Consider the following 27,017-nt stretch of genomic DNA (forward strand, 5'->3'; position numbering starts at 1 on the left):
TTCTATCGACATATATTGGCATATTAAACTGATAAAGCATAAAATTCAAGGAAAAATGAATTCCAATTTTTGCCTAAAATCAGCTTATTTCATGCCATATCGCATCATAGACCCATACTTTTGGTTTTATTTTCTGAATTTAAAAGACTTTTCTGACAAGTCTTATTTAATTTGAGAAAAAAGTTCGAGACTTTTTAATAATTTTATTGCATGTTGAACTGTTAATGGCTAAAATAGTGTTTTATCAGTGCAAAAAGGTCAAAGTATCAATTAGGTGATAAAATTTCAAACTTTTTGTTTTTTTTCAATTTAATTTTATTTATTTTAAATACTATAAAATACTATAAAATTGTATTTGATGGCATGGTTCTTTCGGTTTAAAAAGTAACAGAGATTAAAATGATTTATGTGCAATTTGCACTTTCAGTGCAGAAAGGTCACATTAAATACACCGTAGCACCGAAAGAAGCGTATAGACTCCACAATTTTATTTTGAATATTTTGGTTAATCTATGTGTGTACATTTTTAAAAAAAAAACTTAACGACTTTTGATCGCAGGATCCAACGTCCTTAATGGAAATAATAAGATTGCACGTTTTTATACTGGATAATATCCCGAGCAAGCGCGGGAATTAACCATTATTCAAATTAATTAATATGATATAAAGCTTAACTATGTTGAACCAGATTTCTTTGTTAATTTATGTATGTACTGTCTCCGAATTTTTTTTTTCGAAATTGTTCTCCTTAAAGCGACGGAAGGACGCATCTTGTTAATAACAACCAACTTTTTCCAACCAAAAATTTTCCGATCGGGTTCCGTATTTTTGTACTACTCACAAATGTATAAAATATCGGAAAATTACAAATTTCTCCATTATATCAATTTGATTATTTCATTAAAATTAGTAATTGGCGGTCCGTTATTTGATATACATTTAGATATTGTTACTGCGTTTCTGCGGGATACTTCTTTTTTTGATAGAATTAATATCATGCTTATTTTTATATGAATTAAAAGTAAATTTGCATGTAGAAATATGTGTTATGCCTTTTAAAAAATATCACACATTTTTTGTTTTACTCGTAAATGAAAAATAGGTCATACTTAGTGAATTGTCGTGTTTGGTGCGTTTTTATCGAGACTATAATCTATTCGGAAAATTTCGGAGTTCTTCATTCTTTTCAAAACAATGTATTGGGAGCGGTATGCGGGGCATACTAAAAACCTGAAATATTAAAGACCTGAATGTCATTAAATTTTATATAAATTATATATTTGAATTTCTATGAGCCGTGTCAAGTGAAATGACTTTGTGTGTGTATTTATTATATTTCCATGTAAAATGTGGTAGAAAATATCATGAAATGACGCCCACATCAATTAGTTACGCAAAAACATGACCGAAATGAAAATTTGAATTGACTGGAAAATTGAACTTATCCATTTCTATTTTATCACGTGGTCCCTTGAAATCATATAAACTAATGCATTCAGTTTTTATTCAATACGATGCAACAACAAAAAAAAAAACAAAATGATTTGCAATACATAATCTCCAAGAGAATAGTAAAATTTTAAACTTCAAAACAAGTTGCTGAAAGTATATTAAAAATTACCATTAAAATTAGTACAACCAACTCTTATTTTTCTTCTTAGTGGTGTGTGCTTATGTAAACAACCAATGATTCATACAACAATTATATTTTTTGCGGCCCTTTTGACGCTTGCGTCAATATGATTTCTTGTTGTTTATGATCCTTAAATATATACATTGCAATGAGTTACGGGGTCCCGCCTTTTATACTTTTACGCATGCGTATTTACTATAAACAGAACATATGAAAGGCTCGCGAAGATTCTCCTGGACTTTGTGGATAGAAAATATGTCTTTTTTACTTCCATGTAATATTTGTTTTTAAACCAAGTTTTTAAAACAGAAGTATTATTTTCTAAGTATGCATTTTGCGTTTTCTTTAGATTATCATCACAGGAGTTGCTACAAACTAAATTTATTTCGTTAGTGAGGCCCATTGAGAGTTTATTTGACATATTTATGTCTTTAAAATACACTGAAATTAATTGGTTAACCATTTATAATTTATCAAGAAAGTGATAACGTGTTCCGTTAAGAGACTCCCTTTTATTTCTTATTCCATCATGACCGCATTCGGGAGAAGATCTTGTAGTTTTCAGCATGTGTCAAATTCCACGTGGTACAAATAAACGATATAAGATTTTTTTTTTTTAATAATTTATTTCTTTTTCAAGGAACAAACATACAGAAAAGACATTCAGTCACACACACACACACACACACACACACACACACACACACACACACACACACACACACACACACACACACACACACACACACACACACACACACACACACACACACACACACACACACACACACACACACACACACACACACACACACACACACACACACATACGTGTAAGCGGTGCCAATCCAACACCTGCATTCCCCACCCTCCAAATTGACACTATCATTTGTACTCACTCAAATTAAAAACGAAAAACACCATTGAACTCATTTTTGTTTCAGGATTGTCATGATCGGTTGCAATTTCTTCTATTTTTACTTTTCTTTACCTTGACTTGGCGCTAGCTAAATAAACACTCGATTTACACATCCAATTGAACACCTCTTAAACACACGTTCAAGTGAACATCTTTATACACACTTTCAATACAACTCCACAAATCCATATACACCCAATCAATTGAACACCCCATTAAAACGCGTCCAAAATCTCTATATCACATATATTCCAGAGTATTGCATTAAAATGAACTTTATTTATTTTACAACAATTGATTTACAACTTATATTATTATTTGTTGGCACGGATGTAAGCGCGAGCGGGTAATTGACGTGGGAGGAAGCCGGAGTGCCCAGAGAAAACCCACGTGTCCAAGCGGGCGACCGCCATACCCTTTCACATCCAAACACTGTCGATCATGGGGATCGAACTCAGGTCGCAGCAGTGATTAGCAAGTGCATTGTCAACTGCGCTTCTTGGAAAGTCAAATATTGCATTAACAACATTAAGAGCAGACGATATGTATGTGTACTCGTTCATGCTCCCTAATTACATGTAGTCTTAGAAAATGTATTTCTTTTTCATTAGCAACATCTGTATATAAACATTTGTCTCTTTTCACAAAGAATTTGATACATGATAGAATTCACTTTCATTTACCATATTATGTAACTTTTTAAAAACATTTGCATATTAATATCTCAATTTAAATATCAATGAAAAAATTAAACAAATGTATCAATCTAATATGGAAAAATAAAGAAAATGAATAGAACATTGATGGCCATTCCGTATACCTGTAAAGCCCCTAAAAATTAAACCTTCAAAATTAATTAAAGCCCTTTTCACAGTTGGCGCACGAGCTGAAGCGACAAAATATTCAAGCGACCGAAAAAATAGATATAGTTAGCAAACTGTTGCCAAACTAATCGCATATGAAAAAGTACTCTATGAAATTCGAACGATTCGGAGCGACCGTTGTGCGACATAAATGCATTGAATCTTGCGATATATATTGCGTCTATATGCAAGTGTTGTACAATGAAAGCGAGTGTTTAAGATAATGCGAAAGGATCGCATGAAAGACCAAATGATCAGACGATTGAACGTGCAGCAATGCCATAGGGCGAACGACGCTCGTCCGATCATGCGTATCATCATACGAATTCTCGTACGAGTCAGAGGGGATATCTACTGTATACCGCCAATTTCCGATACCCGTCAGTAGGGATAGTTGAATGCAAGACAAGATACCGCCCGATAAGATTAGAAAAGCAACAGCCAAAACCAAGGTTAATTGTGTCCTAAAACTGTATAAGGGGAACTATTCGCCTCAGTTTTATTTTCGCTCATTTTGCTCTTTTTGTCAGTAAGCGGATTAAAACTTGGCAAATTCTAATGTCTCATATCATCTCTATTTTACAACAACATTGTTGGGGCGAATGCAAGGCAAGGCAAACCCGTAAGTAGAAGCGAAAATATCCCGGTGCGAAAATAACACTGTATCTTGTACGTACTAGTGGCAAAGCATGTAAACTAAAACCAAAAATCTTGCATTGATAGTAAAACGTTGCGAGATTACATATTCACGTTGAGCAACAGTCTCATGATCGTTCTTATGAGAGTTCTTTTAATTGACAAAGTTAAACCAACTTTTAATTATAAAAAAAAACACACTTATACCCGTGTCCGGTATTTCAATGATTGTAAAGATAACCGTTCGTTGGTTTGACACGTAGTCAAAGTCAAGAACTGTCTGACTCGTCTATATCACAGCAGATAAAACAAACTGAATTTTATAGATGGTGTGAACTACCTACTGCAGGATTGTATATGTGTCAATTTCAGTCTAAGAAAGATGTTAATGAAGTGTAATGTCAAAGAAAATCTCTATTGTAGTAAGTTTTAAACATTGCTTCATTCTACCCACTTAGTTTACAAATTTGAGTATAATTTTTTCTATTACTCATACATATACAGACTTAAACACGTACATCCCAGGCACGTAGCATCGATTATCTCTCAAAAATAATTTGGATTACATATGAATCAACATGCACATGGAGTCCCCTCCTCTTTTTGGGAGCACGTAAGAAATTAAAGTAAATTGAAAGAAATTAACAATGAAAATGTGCTATAAATTGATAAATACGCCCCCTCCCATATATAGCAATACATATAATTTTCACGATTTTGAAAATTTGCATTATTCTCCATATTGTCAAGATTTTTTATATAAGGTCCCCCCCCCCTTCAAACATTATGCAAGCAAAAATTCAATTTCAAATTGTTGAACTTTCCGAATTTAGAAATATTTTCCAGCCGATTGAATTTTGATATTTCTTGTTACCGGAAATGCCGAGGCAGGGAAAGGAAATTCCGAGGTCTGTCTGTCTTGTATTAATAATTTTAAGTAAGGGACCAGTTAAATAATTCAATCTTAACATAGCACGGGAATCACAGATATCCAATTTTGAATGTTTACGATGCACAAAAGAGATTGATAAGTTGAATCAAAATTGATGTCTATATATATATTTTAAAAATTCCTCTAATGAAATGTGTGTGTCATTAAAACAAACCTGAAGTGCAATGATTTTGCTTTTGTTTCTTATAGTACCATCAATACAAATAAGTGTCAATAATACAATGTAACATTAAATCAAAAAATTAGACACATCGTAAAAATTCTTCATTTCAAGTCAAATCCGGTTCACCCCCCCCCCCCCCCCCCCCCCCGGTTTTCGACTAAATAATTCGCCGCCCCAATACGAAGTACCTTCCAAAGCTCTCTCTCTCTCTCTCTCTCTCTCTCTCTCTCTCTCTCTCTCTCTCTCTCTCATGTACAAATACTTTATATATGTTTAGTACTTCTAAATGTAGCATGCGGTAATATTGCCAGTGTTTAAAATCGTGTATTTCAATTTTTACTGATCATTGATTGTCTTGTCTCTGATTCGAAGTCCATGATAAAAAGTACTGTGTGTGATATACCTTGTATTGTCTCCTTTGTGTATCAGTACAGAACACATTCTTTTGTTTGTCTGGGATCAAGAAAAACCTCGGAAATAACAGACAAGGCTCAGACTATACACGCGACAGAGTGACCGCGGCGAGGATTGAATATTGGCCACCTATGTATATGTCTTGAAGTATCAAAATAAACAGCTGCAAACGACGGGGAATTACGGTTCACCGGAATTACACCGTAAAATAAAGGAGTTTGAGATTTTATGTTACTATAAAAAGTGATTTCGCCCGGGTCTACATTGAAATCAAATCATAGTAAAGGATATGAATTTTGAACAAGGACTACATTTATAAAGTGATCGCTCAAAATCGGGAATTAGAAATATGTATTGTAATAGCGATCAAAATCAGCATGATCAGTTTATTCCATATTTTATTCGGGTTTGTAAATGAAGTTCTATTTCGTTTTCTCTACCTACGAGAGAGAGAGAGAGAGAGAGAGAGAGAGAGAGAGAGAGAGAGAGAGAGTACTAATACATGGAGTTATTTTTAAAACCTCACAGCATTTTACTGTGTAAGCATTAGAATAGTTTACCGATCTATTTTTTCCCATACTGTACAAGAATATGCGATATGATATATACACTGTCTTGTTTCAAATTAGAAATACCGGTAATTGAACCTATGAATGCTCTTTAGTCAATTATGTTCTGATAGGGCGACTAAAATGATTAATTAAATGAATAAAAATGAACATGTTTTTTTATTTTAAAAACATTACATTTTACGGCCGACTACTATTTCATTTCGGAAGAATACTTTAAATGTAAGCGACTTTTTTAAATTTTTGAATGATAAATTTATTTAATTAAAACATATGAGGTCCCTTGCTTTTGGCATGTTAAACCAGTATACAATGTACATACAATAAGTACAGAATACATACTCATCCTTTGTGTTTCTGTATTTTCCCTTTACAATTAATTAAGGATGCTTTTTAAATGAGAAAGTCTGATCATATACAATTGCATCATTAAAATTTTTTTATACCAAATGAATGCAATGTCACTTATGTTTATATTTATTTTTAAATATGATTACGCCAATTGTTTAATAATGAAGGTTTTTTTTTAATTTTCGTATTAAGTGCCGACCTCAGGGTCTCTCAGGGTTTTCTCAGTACCCTCAGTGCAAACCTCAGGGTCTCTCAGGGTTACATCAGTATTTTCAGTGCCGACCTCAGGGTCTCTCAGGGTTTTCTCAGTGTCACTCGGGGTTTCCTCATGGTTTTTTTTTAAGTCTCAGGGTTTTTTTTATTACAGTAAGTGATATATTGATGTAATGCAAATACAAAATATTCCTATGTTGACTTTGACTTTAGTGAATTGTAAAAAAAGTAACACTTTCAAATGGGCATCACTTTTACACACGTTCAACTGAACACCATTCATTTGCAGTGTAATTAAAATGCTTCTGACCATTATAATAATAAGGATTATCCATTCAGATTTTCAAATTAGACTGGGTATCGTGTGTCCACTTAACCATGCTCAATGCATGTGAATATAATGCAAAGTTCCCAATTAACTTTGGGAAAATGACAAAATAAATTTACACTTCCAAATAAGCACCTCTTTTACACACGATCAACTGATCACTTCACACACAGTCCTCAGGTACACGTTCACAACTGAACACCTCAACATCAAATCTATTCATCATCAATGAAATCATTGACACAAATTATATAGCTAAATAATCTACTGCTTTAAGCTCCACACAAACTCATAAGATGCCCGAAAATATTCGTTTTATATGCAAACACATGTAACCATGTTAACAGATAAATATCGCTGCATCATTACATATATTACATATGGGAATGAGTTATCCTCTCCAAAAGATTATTGACATATGTTTGTTTTTGTCATGTATGGTTTTTTTTTTCATTTGATAGATGTATCATCCAATATTGAATGTCTTTAAAACAAAATATTAAGAACATTTCGCTACTTTTATCAAATGATGTTTGTTGCCTTAAAAAAAAGATGAAGCAATTCTTGATTAGTTGATTCAGATGGAATTTGAAGATATTGGGGAGAAATACTAAACTCGCTACTTTAATTGCAAAATTTAATACAAACTGTGTATATTTTGACTCAGACTTGAGTGAATTGTGAACAAAGTTACACTTTCAAATGGGCATCACTTTTACGCACGTTCAACTGAACACCATTTATTTGCAGTGTAATAAAAATACTTCTGACTTTAATAATAATCAGGATTATCTATTTAATTGTTCAAATTAGACTGGGTATCGTGTGTCGACTTAGCATACTCAATGCATGTGAATATAATGCAAAATTCCCAATTAACTTTGGAAAAATGACAAAATAAATTTACACTTCCAAATGAGCACCTCTTTTACACACGATCAACTGATCACTTCACACACAGTCCTCAGGTACACGCTCACAACTGAACACCTCAACATCATCAATGAAATCATTGAAATTGCATGACACAAATTAGATAGCTATATAATCCACTGCTTTAAGCTCCACACAAACTCATAAGATGCCCGATAATATTCGTTTTATATATATGCAAACAAATGTAACCATGTTAACAGATAATAATCGCTGCCTCATTACATATATTACATATGAGAATGCGTCAATATTCTCTCCAATAAATCATTGACAATTTTGTTTTTTGCCATACTTGCTTTTCATTTGATAGATGTATCATCCAATATTGAATATCTTTAAAACAAAATAATAAGAACATTTCGCTACTTGCTACTTTTATCAAATGATGTTTGTTGCCTTAAAAAATTTGAAGTAATTATTGATTAGATGATTTACATGGAGTTTGAAGATATTGGGGAGCAAAACTAAGCTCGCTACTTTCATTGAACGAATTAGCGTTCCAAAATTTTTCCCTACCATTATAATATTTCATTTTAAATATCGATGATATTTTATTTAATAAATGTATCAATCAAATATGAAACGATAGATGCTCAGTTTTGAACCAAATATCGAAATATCGAAGGCCGTTCCGTAAATAAACATTTAATGAGCTTGTAATTGCCCATTTGAGCTGTAAGCAGTAGTGAACAAACTTTAAACTTACAGTGAGCACTATGTTTAAACGCTTAACTGAATTTAATGAGCGGTTGGTAAACGGTAACGAAGTCAGACCGTGAACTAAGCGCAAACGCACGGCAAAGTAATCCTTTATTTCACACAGAATGCAAGCGAATTGTTCAAAATAATTCGGGAATTATTCTTAGACTGCAATAAAACAAGAAAAGAGATAAAACATTGAGTTGTTTTTTGTTTTGTTTTATTTACGGAATTAAACAAGAATATGGGTTTTGGATTTTAATGAAAAAAAATCGGCCATATCCAGGTTTATCCAATCGATTGCTCATTTTAGACTGTGAGTCGTTTTCAGATTTTCTCACGTTATAAAAAGCATATCTAAGGCATATGAATATAATGCAAATACAAAATGTTTCTATTTTGACTTTGACTTGGGTAAATTATTGGGTAAATTATCAAAAAAGCACCACGTTTACACACATTCAACCAAACATCGTTTAAATGCATGCAATCTAATTAAAAAGCCTTTGATTTAAGTTATAATCTGGATTATCTATTTCATTGTCTATACCAGACTGTGAATTGTTTACCGGTACATGCAAAATCTAAATATTCCAAGTTGATTTGGGTAAATTATGAGACAAATTACCACTTCCAAATGAGCACCTCTTTTACACACGTTCAACTGAACACTAATAACCCACAATTCCAGTAAAAGACATATTTTGAAATATCTCAGGCTAAATATCGATTAAACAATTGTTTGAATCCACTTTGTGTTAAGAACCAAAGAGCAATGCATCTACCACAGTGGCGTCGTAAGCAAATTGAAAGGAGGATAGACCTATAAAAAAAATCTTGACAAACAAAACAAATGGTCTTTGGTTCTGGTTAGGTATAACTTTGCAAAAAAATGATTGGGGGGGGGAGGGGGGGGGGGGTAAGCCCTCTCCCCAGCCCCTCCCTCGGTGTACTGACGCCTATGTACTGTATACATCCCGTGAAATGTTCCACGTTCCAACTTGCGCTGTGAGCGAACGGTGAGTATCGATGAGCGAATGCAGAGCGAACGGTGACCGATTACTGAACAGAATATGAAAAGCGGTGATAATGAATGGCGATTGAATGCAGACTCTGAACTGAGCGCATGCGCGGATCAAGAACATTTTTCAAGGGAGGGGGGGGGGTCCGAATTGAAAGTTGGGAGCTACACTACTCATCAAGCCAAAAAAAAACAACTAAATCCCAAAATCATGAACCTCCTAATCCGTGGGAGGGGATGGGGACGTAGTATACCTATAAAATTTCATAACCCCCCCCCCCCCCCCCCCGCAAAAAAAAAAATTCCCTTAACCATGAAATTCCTAATCCGTGGGGGGAGAGGGGGGGGGTGCCGACTACACCTTTAACTGCAATTCTCAATATATCTCTTAATATTTCCGCTTCCGATGCCTTTCCAAAACATATATGTGTTTTCCGGGGGGGGGGGGGGGGGGTTCCAAGGCATATTTGCGATAATTCTAAATTTAATAACTTTTCTTTTTCCCGGGTGGGGGGGGGGGGGGGTCCGGACCCCTCCCCCGGCCCCCCTCTAGATCCGTGCATGGAGCGCAATCGTCTTCATTCATTTACAGATTTTAGCAAAAATATGGGCTTTAGATTTAATGAATAAAATTTCGGTCATACTATTGCCAGGTACATGAACATCCATCTGACTGCGCAAATTTCGAAAATAAAGTTACACTTTCAAATGAGCCTTCTTTTACACACGTTCAATTAAACACCATTAACACAATCATCAATTCAATTTCTCAAACCCACACACAACTTAAAACTTCAATAACAAATATTTTAACGATCTCTGAAATTTATGAACAACTCAAAGATTTGATAATTTTCCATACCGTTAAAGACTTCTTGAAACATTGTTGGAATACGGTGAAGGGCGAACTGAGCGCAAACTTAAATGCGAATTTTTGAAAGAATTATCAGTTCGTTGATAATCTTGTTTTACAGTATCTTATTCACTGTAGGTAATGTGTTCGCCTTATTTCCATACCTTCTTAAGATATCAAACCTTTTTATATTGATTAAGAAACGTGCTATCATTATTAGAATAAATACCATAGCATCGGGAAAACTAGCCGCAATTATAGGCATAAAAATTAAAACAGAGTTAATAAAATTACACGCTTTCCTGGTCTTAATAATTTTCCTTATTGTAATTCTTAATTATGCAAAATACATGTATTGACTGACTTGACTTACTGACTTATTCCTGTTCGCTCCTTGGGGAGCATAGGGCCGCAGATGTAATACATGTATTGGTCAGGGTCAATTTCCGCCAGTGCAATTATCGCTTTTTATGTCCAATGCAAGTTTCATAGGTTAGAATAAACAATGAAGTATATGTAAATATATTAGAAACAATTTAATGTAACATGTAATAACGAAGAAAATTCCCAATTTTTGATAGTCTAGTTCTGTGTACCTGTGTTCACAGGCGTGGTTGACAGTCGGTACCTTTACAAAAGCATGGGGGAATGACTTGTACGGGCTACCAGCTTTTGTATTCAATCCACGACGATGTTATTTTTGTAGTACATTGACGACATTTTACTTATTAGAATATACATGTATTTTAACACCAGGTGTATGTGAGCGCGATTAAAGCAAACAGCACAAAATGCGGAAGTTGAACGCGCTTGAGCGCACGGCAAATAATTCGCACGATGAACGAATTGTGAGCTAAATCAAACATATGGGAATAATTGCGTTTTACGGATTGTAATTCAAACGGAGTTGATTAATTACATTGATACATTTATTAATTGATTTCTTCGATATTTTCCGTATGTATTTAGCACAAGTGTTATAAGGATTAAGCAGAATTTGTAAAGCATTGAACAACAAAGTTTATAAGAAATAACACAAAATAAATTAGATTTGCTTCAATTTTCCAGTGGCGTCGGAAACAAATTGAAAGGGGGGGCTAGACTTTTCATCAGAAGCAAAAATATTTTAACACGTTAAAGTTAAATTTAAAAGTGTCCCCAAATCATTAAAGTTTTAATCCGTGTGTGGGGGTGGGGGGTGGGGGGTGGGGGGGGGGGTGTTGTACAACAATAACAGCCATTTTCAATATCACTCTTAATTTCCTTATTTTTACCTCTATTCCTTACATGCTACCAAAACTGTGGAGGAGGCGAGCAGATTTGTGATACTTTAGCCCATCCCTGATGCTACGTGCCTGATAGTTATGTCAAACTTGGCAAAAAAAGTGGAGGTGGGCTCCCCTCGGTTCCGACGCTTATGCCTTCCTATGAGCTAGACAGTTAGATATGTTACAAAGGAAATGTTATTGTTATAGTAAACATTTTCTCCTTTTAAATGAAAAGAAAGTTATGGGAAACTTAACACACAGTGTAATAAGAACTTGATACATGTATATCATGTATATCATGATCATCGATATCTTGTTCTAATGAAATATCATGAAGCATCGTTATTTTTTTTCCAATTAAATGTGATACTCAGCCTTTAAAAAACATCGTTAGAGTAAAACCCGTTAAATCCTGTTGTTGTTGTTTTCAATTTGACTTCAACGGCTACATAAACACTCAACATATGCTAGTCTTTTACACACGTTCAACTGAACATCTATACATTCTCTCAACCACACACTTTAATTTGCATAAGCAAAATAAAAAGCTGATGCGATCCCCACTCGTAAAATAACTATTGACGGCTAGATTAACACGTCGAAAGAAAATCGCAAAGATGCATACGCATTCCAAATTTGGTCAGATAAGTTATACAGAGGAATTAAATCCGTCTTTTGATGAAATCATACCAGTGTTAATGCGGTTGTGTTTGATGTCCTGTCTGGTCATTTGACAGAATACACCACCAGGTATACAGTGTATATACATGTCATGTATGTATGATATACCTTGAAAACCTAGAAAACTAAAAAAAAATTGCATTTAATCTTAACTTTTATAAAAAGATCATGTGGAAGATCATTAATACCTCTTGGAGCCGATAAACATGTAAGGGCCCATTGCTAATTAAAATTCCTAGTTCAATTCAATTTTAAAAGTAGTCCGTCCTCATTATGAAATTCCATCAAAATACAAGAGCTGAAACATATAATACACCTACTTAATATTTAACAGGACATATTCAGACAGGATAATGCTCCAAACAATATGCAACCTTGATACATGTACTACCGATTTGTTTCAGAGGTTGTGATATTTACCGCTATATGTAAGAGAGTACATGTGCCCCCTTCACTGGATATGTACATGTACGTTTGAAACCCACACACAAGGAACGCAATGCTAGTGGCATATATATTGCATATATGTGTATCATTTTGAATCCAACAGTAATATCGCTTGAAATATTGAACCATCAAATCAAATATTGAATTTTGAGATTTAAAAAAATTGTCCCTTTTACATGTAGGATCAATTCTTGCTGTAGAATGTCTTTTGAACAAATTATGTTTGCGATATATCGTGAACCTTCTGATTTTTATATCCTATAAGAGAGGAGATACAAACTATTTTTCAATGCAAAATGTTGAATCCCCTTTGATTTTTAATTCTTAACGAAAAGAGGCTTCGATATTAAATATTTTCACCCCCTCTATTCCGTTCTGGTTTTTTAATCTTATGGGAGAAGGGTTTCAAAATATTTTAGTTGGGATAAAAGGAAGCTTGAATTTTAGATAAATTTGCTTCGTGTCATCTCTCACATCAAATCTGTCCTATACTATAGTCCATGTAAACTCAGAGAGTTTATCGCTAATCCACTAGTATCTTTTTGCAAAACATTAGTAAATTATTTGATTAGTGCCTCCTTCTTTTTTTCAAATGCTTCCATGTACACCTCTCAACCTTTGCTCTGTATCTAGGACCACAGAGCAAACTACCTCCTATATACACATGTATAGCAATAACAAAGATAACAAGTATCATTTACATTTATTGGATCAATTGGTACATGTATATGAATTAATATTCGATCATGAACAAAAACAATTACAGAGGAGGGGCAGTCTGTAGGGTAAGTGTAAAATGCAAACTTATTAACGTAGAATACTCATGTGCATAGGCACTGACCCCCCCCCCCCCCTTCCGCTCAAGAAAATGAAATGGGATATACCGTATACATTTTTCTAGTATATAATTATGTAACCATACCCCATCTGTCAAAATATGCTGCAGTTTACAAAATGAATTAATACAACAGATTTTATGGTGCTTGAAATTATCAGCAAATGCACAAACATATACAAAATGCAATTGTATTTGTGAACATGAACATGGATGAGTACAAGTAAATCAGTGCACACAGAAACCCATCTATGGTATATAATTCAAACAATATTGTTACTAGGTGATTGTATTATGGCCCCAGGAGACTACTATATATATAAGTAAAAGGAATCAAAGAAAAAAATCTCTTCGTATGTCCTTCATGACAGTAACTGTAAACAAAGAGTGAAAAAAATCATCTTTATGATACAGTGTACCATACACCTGCTTTCAAGATCCAACCTAGATAAAGTAATACAGAATACCTATACACATATTATCAATTCTGATTATATCCATGTCACTACATCAGCTATATATGTATACTTGATTAAAAAAGTCATATACATGTATTTATACATGTACAATCATGCATATGCATAAAAAACAACTGAGATGAATTGAATATATCTAAAGACTGTAATTTTTCCTTTACTTATAGGATCATCAAATTTTAAACTGTCTGACTTATATTTGTTAAATAATGCTTAAATGGTATACTAGGTTCATATTTGGCTATTGTGTTGACAAAGCTATTATCAACCACGTGTAAATTCAATCAGAATTAATATGTCTTTCCAGTCATCAAGAAGTCTTGTAAAATTCTTCATAATGATACTTTTAGTAATTAGGTAGGAGTCCTATACATGTAGCTTGGTGCTGACCCTGGACTGTGGCAAAACTGAGACGGTGGACCACTGCTGCCTTCCCACATTGTTGCTCAGAAAACCGGTACCTAGAACATAAAAAAATTACAAAAAATCAATATTATAATTATAAATACTGACAATCAGTATTTCACAAACATAGCATTAATTTACATGCATATAATAGTTTTCTTAAAATGTTATTTTTATGTACTTATAGTGGTACATGTACATGAAAGACAGTACACTTATATTTGCTTTATTACATGTAATATATATACAAGTAAATATAAGACTATGTGTATACCAAGCTGCATACAAATCAGTACAGAACTGCCAAGTTTTAGAATAGCTAGAGGTATAGCAGCCTCTTTCATAAAAAAGCTGTACACTTGTACATGTAGTATTTACTCTACACTCGATGTAAATCAAGACTTAAGGTGGTATGGGACACTTTCATGTTGTGATGTACTATTTATATAGTTTTTTCCCAAACTGCCACCAAACAGCGTAGCGTAGTGGGCGGTTAGATGGTTAACTTTTTTAAAACATACAAGTATATTTTGGTTAAATATATGGTAAAATTTGAAAATTCTAAACCGGTTAAAGTATTATAATTACATGCTTTTAATACTGACAGATGTCCAATAACACCTTATGGTGGTATGGCACACCTCCATTAATCTGGCATATTTCTGATCAAAATGAACAATAAATTAAGTTAGATCCCCCCCCCCCCCCCCCGAAATTGTAACCTAACAGCATTATAGCGCAATTAGTTAGAGCATTAACTACGAACCTGTCGATAAGTCATGAGTTCAAACCCGCTGGGGCTTTGAAACTTTAAACATTTCCAAAATTTAAAAAAATTGTTTTCTGGTTAAATATTGTGAAATATTATTTATCATAAGGTTGTCATAAATTTTGTTGTGAATGAATAAAAATGCAGAGGCTATAATAGACTGCTGTGAATTGTATGATACACTTTTTGTGCATTTCTACATGTGAAATCAATAAAAATCATGCATAATAAATATTTTTTTTTTTTTTTATTAAATTTTTATTGTCATTTTCATAATTATTACAAGGAATTCAAAAAGACAAAGCAAATATTTATTGGCACTCACACACCCTTTCATACACTTGCACACATAAATATCAGAAACACATTCTAATTGTTTACAGGAGAATTAAATTTCAAAAATATTTTTCCAGTTTGACCATTGTTTGTCAAATTTTAACATTTCACATGATTTAATTGATATGTATCTTTCAACCTTATATTTGAAATAGATATGTTGTAATAGTCCCTTTAAGTGAGGGATCTTTTTTTGTTTCAAACAGTTAAAAATATACTGTTTGGTATACAAAATTATAAAGTTTACAACTTTGTTACCCTGATTTAGAGGTATTTCACCAAATATTACATTATTAACATTAAATCCAATTCTATTTGTAGTTTTACAATAGATATGCATGCTGAGTTTATTCCATAATGGCAGTATTTCTAAACATTTAATAAATACATGTTGAATTGTTTCTACATCTTCTTTGCAAAAAGAACAACAATCATCAGTGCTTACATTAATTTTTTTAAGATAGTATTTTGTAGGCAACATTCTGAAAAGAATTCTGTACTGAAGCCATTGTACTGAGGTATCAGCACTTGTTTTAAAACATACTTTAAAGAACTCTTTAACAGAAACATTAATTTCTAGTTGCATGGATAGTTCAGTGTTCCATTTCTGAATGGAACTTGGTATAATATCTTTACTATTAATAAGATTGTACAAGATTTTCGAACATTTTTCAAACAGTAAAACATACTCAAAGTAAAATGGAATGTATGGATAGTAGTATTTTCTAACATCAGATCTTTTTATAGACTGAGATCTAAGGAAACTAGATATTGCATTAATAACACTGTTGTATAGCATTGTACATACATTAGACAGTCTATAATTTTGTGCAAAATCATGCTGTTTCAAAAACTGACCATCTTCATTTAGAAAGTCACCTATAGTTTTAATACCATGTTCATACCAATTATAAACAATGATAGGTTTATAACCAACACATATATTTGTATTGTACCAGATTGGCAAAGCACATACATTTGTTGTAGATAATGAATAGTCAATTGTTCTTAAAACTTTTAACCATGAGTGTAAAACATCTTTCCAAAAATTATTACTATGATTTATTATGTTTTGTACATATTTGTCACCAAAGTCTAACAAATGCTTTACCACTTTGTTGCCATGAATGTCTAAAAATATATCCGTCCATGGTTTGTTATCTTTTGTTAACCTCTTTATCCATGAACATTTTAATGACACTAAAAAATTGTTAATATCCAACATTTTAATACCACCTTTTAAGTAGTCTTGAGTAATGAGTTGTCTCTTGACTTTATCTATTTTTGAATTCCATATAAATTCATAAAAAAGATTGGTAAGGGAAGAAATAATTTCTTTATCTGGACTTGGTAAGGAAATAAAAAGGTGATTGAGTTTTGGAAGAAGTAATGTTTTAACTACAGTAACTCGACCAAAAGGAGTAAGAATTCTCCTTTTCCACTGTTGTATTAAAGCTTTGATTTTAGGTATTTGAACACTATAATTTAGACTAACAATTTTTTCTAACTCAACAGAGAATTCTATTCCCAGCAGATTGAATTTTGTACAACCCCACTCCAGTTTCCATCTTGTATGATGGTATACTTGTTTAGAAAATTTTTTTGAACCTATCCACACAATTTTTGTTTTTGAACTATTTATCTGCAATCCTGAAAAAGTTGAAAAAAGATCTATGGTATCCAGAGCAGCAAAAAGGGATTCTGAAGAACCATCAAGCACCAAGGTTGTGTCGTCAGCATATTGGGATATTTTATGTTCTTTTCCATTGGCTACAATGCCTCTAATATTTACATTTTGTTTAATAAGGATAGCTAATATTTCTGCACAAAGAATAAAAAGATATGGGGCAATCGGGTCGCCTTGTCTACAACCTCTATATATAGGAAATTGTTCAGATAGCACACCACACTGTAAAACAGAAGCTGTGATCTTGGTGTTTAGGATTTTTATCCAAGTGATTATATTTTCACCGAAACCAAAATATTTTAAAACTTTGTAAATAAATTTCCAGGATATAGAATCAAAAGCTTTCTCAAAATCTATGAGCACCAGTAAACCAGGTATATTTTTAGACTCAGTGAAGGATAATAAATCATAGACAAACCTAGTATTTTCACCAATATAACGACCCTTAATGAAGCCAGATTGGGTTTCCGATATTAAAAAATCTAAGGAGTATTTAATTCTATAACTAAGGCACCCTGAAATAAGTTTATAGAAAACATTCAAAAGAGTAATTGGGCGCCAGTTTTTTAAAAATTGCCTAGGTTTGTCACCTTTTGGAAGACATGTAATGATTCCAAGTCTTTGCGATATAGGCAGCTCCCTATTAGCAAAAATATGATTAACAGCTAAAACAATATGGTCTTTGAGATCCCTCCAGAAAAACTTAAAAAATTCTACTGTAAAGCCGTCACTTCCCGGTGATTTGTTGTTTTTCATATTTTTTAAAACAGTAAGTATTTCATTCTCAGATATACTACTCTCTAAAACTTTAGAGGTGTTTTTGTCCAACTTTGGAACCCCCAAATTTTGTATTAAATTCTCTAAGTTGCTATCTATGGTATCTGAATCTTTGCTAGCATAAAGGGTTTTATAAAAAGTTCTGACCTGATCTAAGATTTCAAACTGATCATAAATAGTTTTATCATCAGTTTCTACTTTTTTTATAGTTTTATTCAAAAAATTCCGCGATTCTAAAGAACAAAAATATTTGCTAGGCTTTTCCCCTTCTTCAACCCATTTTGCTCGTGATCTAATGATATGACCCTGTAATTTTTCTTTCCTTAACCTTTCGAGTTTCAACTCATAATAAATATTGATAATATCACCAGTATTAACAACAGCGTCTGTGTAAAGGAAACCAGTGGTTTTATTTTTGTCACAATATATTTCACTTAATAATGTATGATTCTATTTTAAGTTGATTACTATTAATACATTAAATCCATGAGAACTATCGAAAGGAATGCAGATCGTGACGTTTAAAAGTTAACTATGACATCATATCGTATGAGGTACAAACAAGTAGCTCGCAGGTTTACTGCTTGTGAGAAAGCCTTCCCTGAGAACTGCTTGTGAGAAAGCCTTCCCTGAAAATTTATAAGATTTGTCTGCGTGGTTATAATGTTATAATGTTTCAAACACAGTGTCCATGATAAAATCATTGGCAACGCCATTTCAATGAAACATACATAGTAAATTGCATATCTTAAACGGAAAACACATTTCAGAACTACGATTCAAACTTTTAAACGATTTAGACGTACTTAATTGTACTCAACACAACAACAGAAGAGATAATGTTGAATCAATTCATAAAGAATAATCAATATGTGTTCGCGGCCAATTTTTCGCAAAACAACTTCAAATATTGAAAAGATTTTGCAAAACCCTATATTATCATCATAACGTAAGCCCGACGTCATCATTTTCTTACGTCTGAGAACCAAAAAATAAAAATGAGTTGATTGACAAGACTAGCATATTTACTCATCATTAGAACATGTAAATACTCTGAGTCAATAAATGCAAAATTAATTACCATACAACTCTTGTCATAATCAGTTTGTAATCGCATACATTTATTAGCTAAAGCCAAATAAATTTTAATAGAACCTCTAGTTAGATCAGTGGTTGAAAATACAGAAGTTATAATTGTAATTAAAGAAGCGAAGCTTATGCATACGATTTACGGCAATTTATTTTCTTGTCTAAATATGATTTTAAATAGAAGAGTTCAAACGCACAATCATACCTTATTAAACAAAATGTAACAATGTATTTCACCTGATTTTAAATGGTTAGCATGTGATAATTATAAATGTTTATATAAACTACATGTAAGCTTTTTGAGATATTTCCTTTTATGTTTTTAGGGATCATTTGTCATTTAAAAAAAAAAAGTATGGGTTTGCTATGACCGATTGATGGTCAACATTTTATGTTAAATTCTATTGTGACATCAGCAAACCCGAGAGCTACCTTAAATCGGGAAGCCTTTACATACCTGCATTTGTAGTCCCCTATCTGTTTATGTACATGTCAGTCACTCTCTCTCTCTCTCTCTCTCTCTCTCTCTCTCTCTCTCTATCTTTCTCTCTCTTGGGAATTATGTTAGGAAACAGCATTTCAAATTTTGGACAATATGTGTATTTCATAGCATTGATAATTATACAACTGATGTTAAGCCGAGCTGTTCTGTGATTGGTTGAGCATTTAAGCTGATAACAATTTTTTATTTTAACAGGTACGTGTTGTTTTCTTTTGTCAAATACTTATATTATACATGCAATGCTTAGTTTGATTGCTCAAAATCATCAATTTATCATCAACCATTCAATAAATTAATCACATTATAAAAAAGATGCATGTGTTTATCAAAATCCAGCTTTGTATATTTTGCTAATACAGTTATACTTCGATATGTCGAACACTGAGATTTCAAATACAATAGTAAGTGTCGAAGTGATTTTTAGGTCCCAACCACTTTTTGAAGTATATCACCCTCGATATCATAAATACTCGGATATCTCGATCTATCTAAACAGTCCCATCTAGTTTGAGATAGGAAGTTTGACTGTAATTAAATTTAATGCATTAATGTGATTAATTTTAAGAATAATTTAACAAAAAGACATGTTTATTATTTTACTCTGAAAAGTTATTTTATCTATTTATGCATATTTCCTATCTTACTTTATTATCAATCTATTTTTTTCCTCTCATTTCCAATTCAAATTGTTTTATTTTGAAAAAAAATGTTGGGGACAGGTCGTGTACAAAAGATAACCACATTTTAAATGAATTTGAAAAAAAATTACAGTTAAGATTAGTTTTGATTTTTTATAATTTTATATAAATACCAAATCTTCGACTTTTAGAGTTCTTTCAAAATTTACAAAGTACATGTCATAGCAAACAAAACTTGGGTTATGGGCTATAATTAATATGCACTCAAATAAGGCTAGCTGATCTGATAAAAAATTAACTAGTACTTTATTAAAGTTTGGTTTTTTTTTTTTGGAGGGGGGGGGGGGGCATAAAAAATATGAAAACTAATTTAAATGTTGCATGCTAAGTAATTCAAGTTAGGTAATGGGTTGAAAATTACTTTCAAAGTGTTTACATAAACCTGCTATACAAATTGAAATGATTTGAACCTCTCTGCTTGGAAGCTAAAGAGAGAGAGAGAGAGAGAGAGAGAGAGAGAGAGAGAGAGAGAAGAACCACTGGACAGACATACAAACTGAGAGAGTAAGACTACATATTGCTTTACCGGTACTTATATAATAATATATGTATATTAATACCGTACTCTAATCAAAACTTTGTTTTAATCTATTTCTGGAAAATGACTTACCAGCTCAAGATAGGTTTAGTCCATTGATACACAAAGTGATCGACATATTCACTTCTGTCCAGACTCCTAATTTTTTATTCTGCATTAGACCTCTTGAGAAAAATCCCATGAAAATCTCTATTCTTTGTCCAAATATGTGGGTAAGATCCATCTTTGAGCAAGTATCAAATACTGATAAATCTGTTCAAATAAATAAATGGATGCATGTCAACATTGAAACTTTTTCCCTTACCATTCATTACATTTTTAAAAAATTAATTAAATTAAAACAGATTTTATTGTGCAATTCCTATTTCAAACATATTTGAAACATTAACTTCAAGGTAATAGATGATTTATATGTATAAGGGATGTCCATTTTACTCGGTTGACTTAGTCGATTAATTGGAGCATTAAGTCAAGCAATGGTTAAGTACTCATTGATTTATTTGAAACTGTGTGGGCTCTTTTAAAATCAAATAATGCTACTTATATAATAAGTAGCTTCCAGCTCCTGCACTATGTATCAAACCCTGACTACTATTTAGGCAAATACATGCACAAAGCACAACATAATACTATTGTTATTATTATGCAGACTGTTAAATATACTGACATGCTTTGCTATAAGTAGCTGTGACGTCTAAGTGTTGACTAGTCCCTAAAAATAATCACCGGAAAAGCAAGCGTTTGTTGTTTTTTTCTTCAAATTAATCAATTGATTTGATTGTTTATTTAATCAACAAGTTGTTGTAAAATTAAAAGTCAACAAAGGTTTATATGTTCTTTTCAAGAAATGAGAGACGTTTGACCTTACCGAGAAAACTCGAAATGTTTAGCAGACGAAATCTCATTGAATTTTTTTCTTGTACATTCATTATCAAGTGTCATTTAAAAAAATGTTTTTGTGATCCTCATGTAGAATTTCTTTGACAAATATGTTCAATCAATTTGTTCAAAAGTTTATCAGAAACTTTAACTTTAAAATTACCATCAGTAATGAAGTGTTTTAAAAAGATTAATAATTTTAATTGCTTGATGTCAGTCGTATATATCTACGTTTTTTATATATAGATACCGTCCATTCATTATCAGCTAATATAGCGTAGCGGTAACGCATTGGGCTTCATACTGGAATGATTGTAGCGTCGTGATTTCGAAACCCGCTGTCGTGCTTGGAAGTTTATCATTGAAAACATTTGCCGTGCTATGGAATGCACCTAAAGTTTTATGCTATAAGGCAGCAATGGCGTTCCATACCGTGCTCTATTTCGGCTATATGCTTACGCTATATAAATCTTTTGTATATTATGCGAAAATAAATAAGTATTGAATATATATAGCGACAAACTGACATAAGGCATAATAATGTCACATACAGTAACACCATGTCATAAACTCAAAAGCATTAATAGTTTTAAAAACTTTTGATAATTTGCATCGGATGCATGATTTCAAATAAGTTGTAAAGTTATTGTTATGAAAATATTCATTAGCAAATGTCATAGCTTTTTATACCTTTTTCTTAATCTGATGCTTACACATAATTGAGGTCTGTCCATATCATCTTAGACAAATCAAATGTGACCTGTTTCATGTTATGTCATTGTCCCGTGCCAATCAAAGATTAATTATTAAAAAAACAAACGCCTTGAGATGACATCTTTGCAAGTTGAGGATTTAAGATCCATTCTGCTCCTCTTCACAAGGCAATGGTTTATCATAAATCCTTGACTTGCGAAGATGTGAGATTAATATATATACTGATGATTAATACATTAATACTAAAATGATTATACAATTATCTAATCCAATACATAACTGATTTGGAGTGCTATTCTACTAGTACTGACTGATTTTATTTAACTGGAAGAGGGCAGAGATTGTTATGCTACGACATACTGGTATATGTCAGTGACACTGCATGTATAGATTTATTTCTCTGATATCGGCAAATACATGTATACTGGTGTGCGACCAGTTCTCATCGAGTACCATTTCTCGCCAGTACATTGTGATGTCATATATCAACATATAAAATCATATACGAAAAATGACATCACAATGTACTGGCGAGAATGGGTTGCACGTCAGTACAGTTTTTAAACATTTCACAAGTTATTTTTGTAAAGGTAGTGAAAAGTATTATTTATTTATCAATTATATGTAAAGATGCATGAAATTATTTCCTAAATGTCTTAAAAGGTACATGTAAAATATATCATAACTTATAGGATCAGGATGAAACAAACTGAGCAGTATCTGCGACAGTGCTTGTTTTAATAATAAAAAAAGATGCATCTTTCCACAGATTGGATTTTCAAGAACACCTGCATGTACATGTATAAACAAACTATTAACTGAATAAATTAAAGACTTTACATTGAATTATAGGGCCTAGCATGAATTACATGTATATTGAACATACAAAAGTAGCATCTTGTCACCATGGTCAAGATTACATAAGAATTAAATCCTTTCCACAACAAAGTGACAGCTTGTAGAGAAAATTCGAACAATTAACATAACAATAACAGCTGTAGGCAATTTTCTCAACGTGTTGTACATTTATAAACACGAACGACCACCTTATAATAGGAATCATGTACTCACCACTAAAAAAAACAACTGTCCCAGACTCTTAATTTGATATATAATCTCCGAACACATGACTTCCTTCGAAAATATAGGTTTTACGGTGTTTTGACCAATGGCTGATTCGCCCCGGGTCATTTTATCCTAACTATTTTGATGTATACTTACTTGTACATTATCGCGGTGGTATCAGTTTCATGATGTGATTTATTCATATACGCTCAGAATTTTGTTTTACATTTTAATCTTTTCTAAGAGTGCATGGAAGAATTGTACATGTACACAGAGGCATACTATTATGTTATTCATGTCTCTGTTCAGAGCGAATATGATATTTATTCCATAAAATTAAGCACTAGAGCAGGACAAATAGCTTCTGTTCTCATATTTTGAAATTTTAGTGTTGTTGAGAAGTAAAGTTGAGATAAAACTTTGAATATTGTTACAAAACATTGCATTTGATGTTTATAATTTATATACATGTACAATGTATATGTGTATATCTATTTTAATTTTTTGTTCCGTTTTAAATTTTGTTTTATTTACAAAGTAAACTTGTAGTCAAACAACAAGAAAGTAAAACTTAGTATGGCATGTCCAGATGTAGTAAATTACATCGTAAATCTGGCATGTACAATGTATGTACATGTGTTAGTATATATATCTCTATGAATAAACCTACACCATCTAAAAGGGTTACAGATCAATTTGACCATGTTTACTATAACTTTGTTCTAAAGCTTTTTTAAATTTATTTTGTTTTTATATTTAACCAATACAGCTTCTGCCTTCTCCAAAAATATGATTAATGAAATGCTAAAATTTCAATTCTTATCATTATTTCTGTTTTAACAACAACAACAACAACAACCCCCCCCCCCACCCCCCCTCCAAATACCATTTAATATATGAACTACATTATTCAAAGATAAATCTGATGAATTGTTATGTATGACGTGGTAATACATGTACAAATTTGGTGTTATATGTATCCTCAGCATGTATATGATTTATAATCAGCGAGACTTAGAGTCAGAGTGAGTGAATCCATTGCTTCAAAATGATTATATTAAATAACAACCTTGTCCTGTTTGTATCTGTCCATGTTTATATCATTGATTATTTTTCATATTCTATAACTGTCTGATCTTTGAACACGTTCACCAAAACTTCTTTTGACCAATAAACAAGCACATTGCATTGTAAAAAAAAAGTTAGTAGCAAATTCACAAGGGACGAAAGCACCCGTTACCTATATCGAAAGTACTCTGTCGATTTTAATCCATTGTTTAAAAAAATAGCTACATTTCTCATTTTCTTCAAGAACTAGACATATAGTAAAGCGGTTTTCATAAAAGAAAACACAAATGCAAAATAGAATAATTATTACATTACTTCAATAAAATGGTTTTGCTGTATCGTCTGACCAGGCAAAACCACCGTACACTTACACTTTATATTGTATTGAAGCATAGTTTTACGAGAATAATCCTGTAATTCATTGTTAAAACATACCTAGCATTTATCTTCCTAATTTACTTTTTTCTCCTTACTTTCAGACCGTAGAAAGTTTCCATTGGAAACGGAAGACGTTAATCATATGAATATAAACAAATGAGTCTATAGCTAGATCTAGTGTTATATTTATATATTGTTTGTTATCTTTTGCCTTGGGCTTATATAATCCACATTTTTTTCAATGCTTATATATCTAAATGTAGACAATTTTAAACATCGTCTAAGTAAACAAACACGATATAATGAAAACGCATTATCAATATTAGAATATAAGTCGTTGTTTTAACCAAGTGGGAATAAATGATGTAGATTTTAGTACAAAAATTATCTATTATAAATGTTTTACAATGTAAATATTTTGTTAATAGATAGAATCTATCCAGCTCGTAGTTTAGAAAAGGAAATGCATTCGTGATTTGTTGTTAAAAAACAGTTTTAGAAGCGATACACGTGTATCATTAATTGATTTCTTTAAGCCATCATTCGAAACTAAATCATAGAATTCAAAAACTTACCTTTAAACATCACTGTGACATCAAATATCCAAGGAACATGTCACTTGTAGGTCACAACATATTTCACTTCCGCCATTATAAACAACTTTCGATATGACATTTGCGCATGCGCAGATTTTTCTGTGTAAAGGGGGAAAATGGAGCATAAAATTTCACACACACTGTGTGAAAAAAATTAGGAAATTGGTGTCAAAGAAACACTCATACTTTTTTTATTTTTTCTGGTGGAATTTAGTGAGAGGAACACGAAAATGACGTTATTTCAACTGAACACCTGAGTTCGGGTGTCCATTTGATTTTCAGGTGATAAGTTGATTGGTGTGTAAACTTGGTATTCGGCCAACTTCACAGGGCATACAAACACACACACACACACACACACACACACACACACACACACACACACACACACACACACACACACACACACACACACACACACACACACACACACACACACACACACACACACACACACACACACACACATACGTGTATCAACCCCTTTTTGGGGACCTTGTCAAAATATCTCAAATTGGGGACCAAGAGATTTCACAGCATAGTTGACATTGTTCAACTCATTTTATTCTGTTTGTATCCTGATTTGAGTAGATAAAGTGAATCGTTGTGTTTAAACGAAATATCAATGGATTTTGAAAACGGGGACCCGGAAGTGCCAATCTGAGGACTTGAGTGTAAAGTATGGGGACCCTGCTCCTTATAATCAAACAAAACTGAGGACCTTTTCTAGATTAGACTAAATTCTTTAAAAAAATAATGGAAACGTTAATTGCAGAAAAAACTTACACTACCAACGTTAGCGTTTTATGTATTTTTTCTGCAATGGCGCCATCTTAATATCCCACATGGATCCCCATTTTCTGAGGATTCATACAATGATATATGATTAATTGATAATTGATCATTTCAACATTCAACAAATGAGATTTAAAACGTTTGAAAAATGTTATGTGATTAAAATCTTAAATCGCGAGGAATACTTGTACTGATAACATAAAAACCTGAAATCCTAATCCTCACATAACTACGTGTATAGTTTGGGAACTTAGGCATGATAAATCTATTTATTTATTTTTTTAAATATATTTAACTGAGAGCCAATAACACACACAGTACACCTTTTGATATTGACATATGAATCCAATTTAAATTAAACTGAGGACAAAACACACACGGTACAACTTTGGGGAATTACACATGAATAAAGAATACACTAAACTGAGGACCTAATACACACGGTACAACTTTGGGGACTTACA

The 27,017-nt window shown here is 32.5% G+C and overlaps 1 long non-coding RNA gene across 2 annotated transcripts; it reads right to left on the reverse strand.

Moving 5' to 3' along the window:
- Nucleotides 1-13,637: 13,637 nt before the first annotated feature.
- On the reverse strand, nt 13,638-26,075 carry LOC128184724 (uncharacterized). Of its 2 annotated transcripts, none has more exons than XR_008243768.1 (3): nt 25,738-26,075; nt 21,131-21,310; nt 13,638-14,718 (listed from the first exon to the last, which is right to left on the reverse strand). It is a non-coding gene; the product is annotated as an uncharacterized LOC128184724 (long non-coding RNA). The 2 variants fall into 2 exon arrangements; XR_008243769.1 differs by lacking the exon at nt 25,738-26,075 and adding an exon at nt 23,723-24,027.
- Between the last annotated feature and the right edge of the window lie 942 nt (nt 26,076-27,017).

The sequence above is a fragment of the Crassostrea angulata genome, chromosome 5 (assembly GCF_025612915.1).
Source record: "Crassostrea angulata isolate pt1a10 chromosome 5, ASM2561291v2, whole genome shotgun sequence".
NCBI classification, from domain to species: domain Eukaryota; kingdom Metazoa; phylum Mollusca; class Bivalvia; order Ostreida; family Ostreidae; genus Magallana; species Magallana angulata.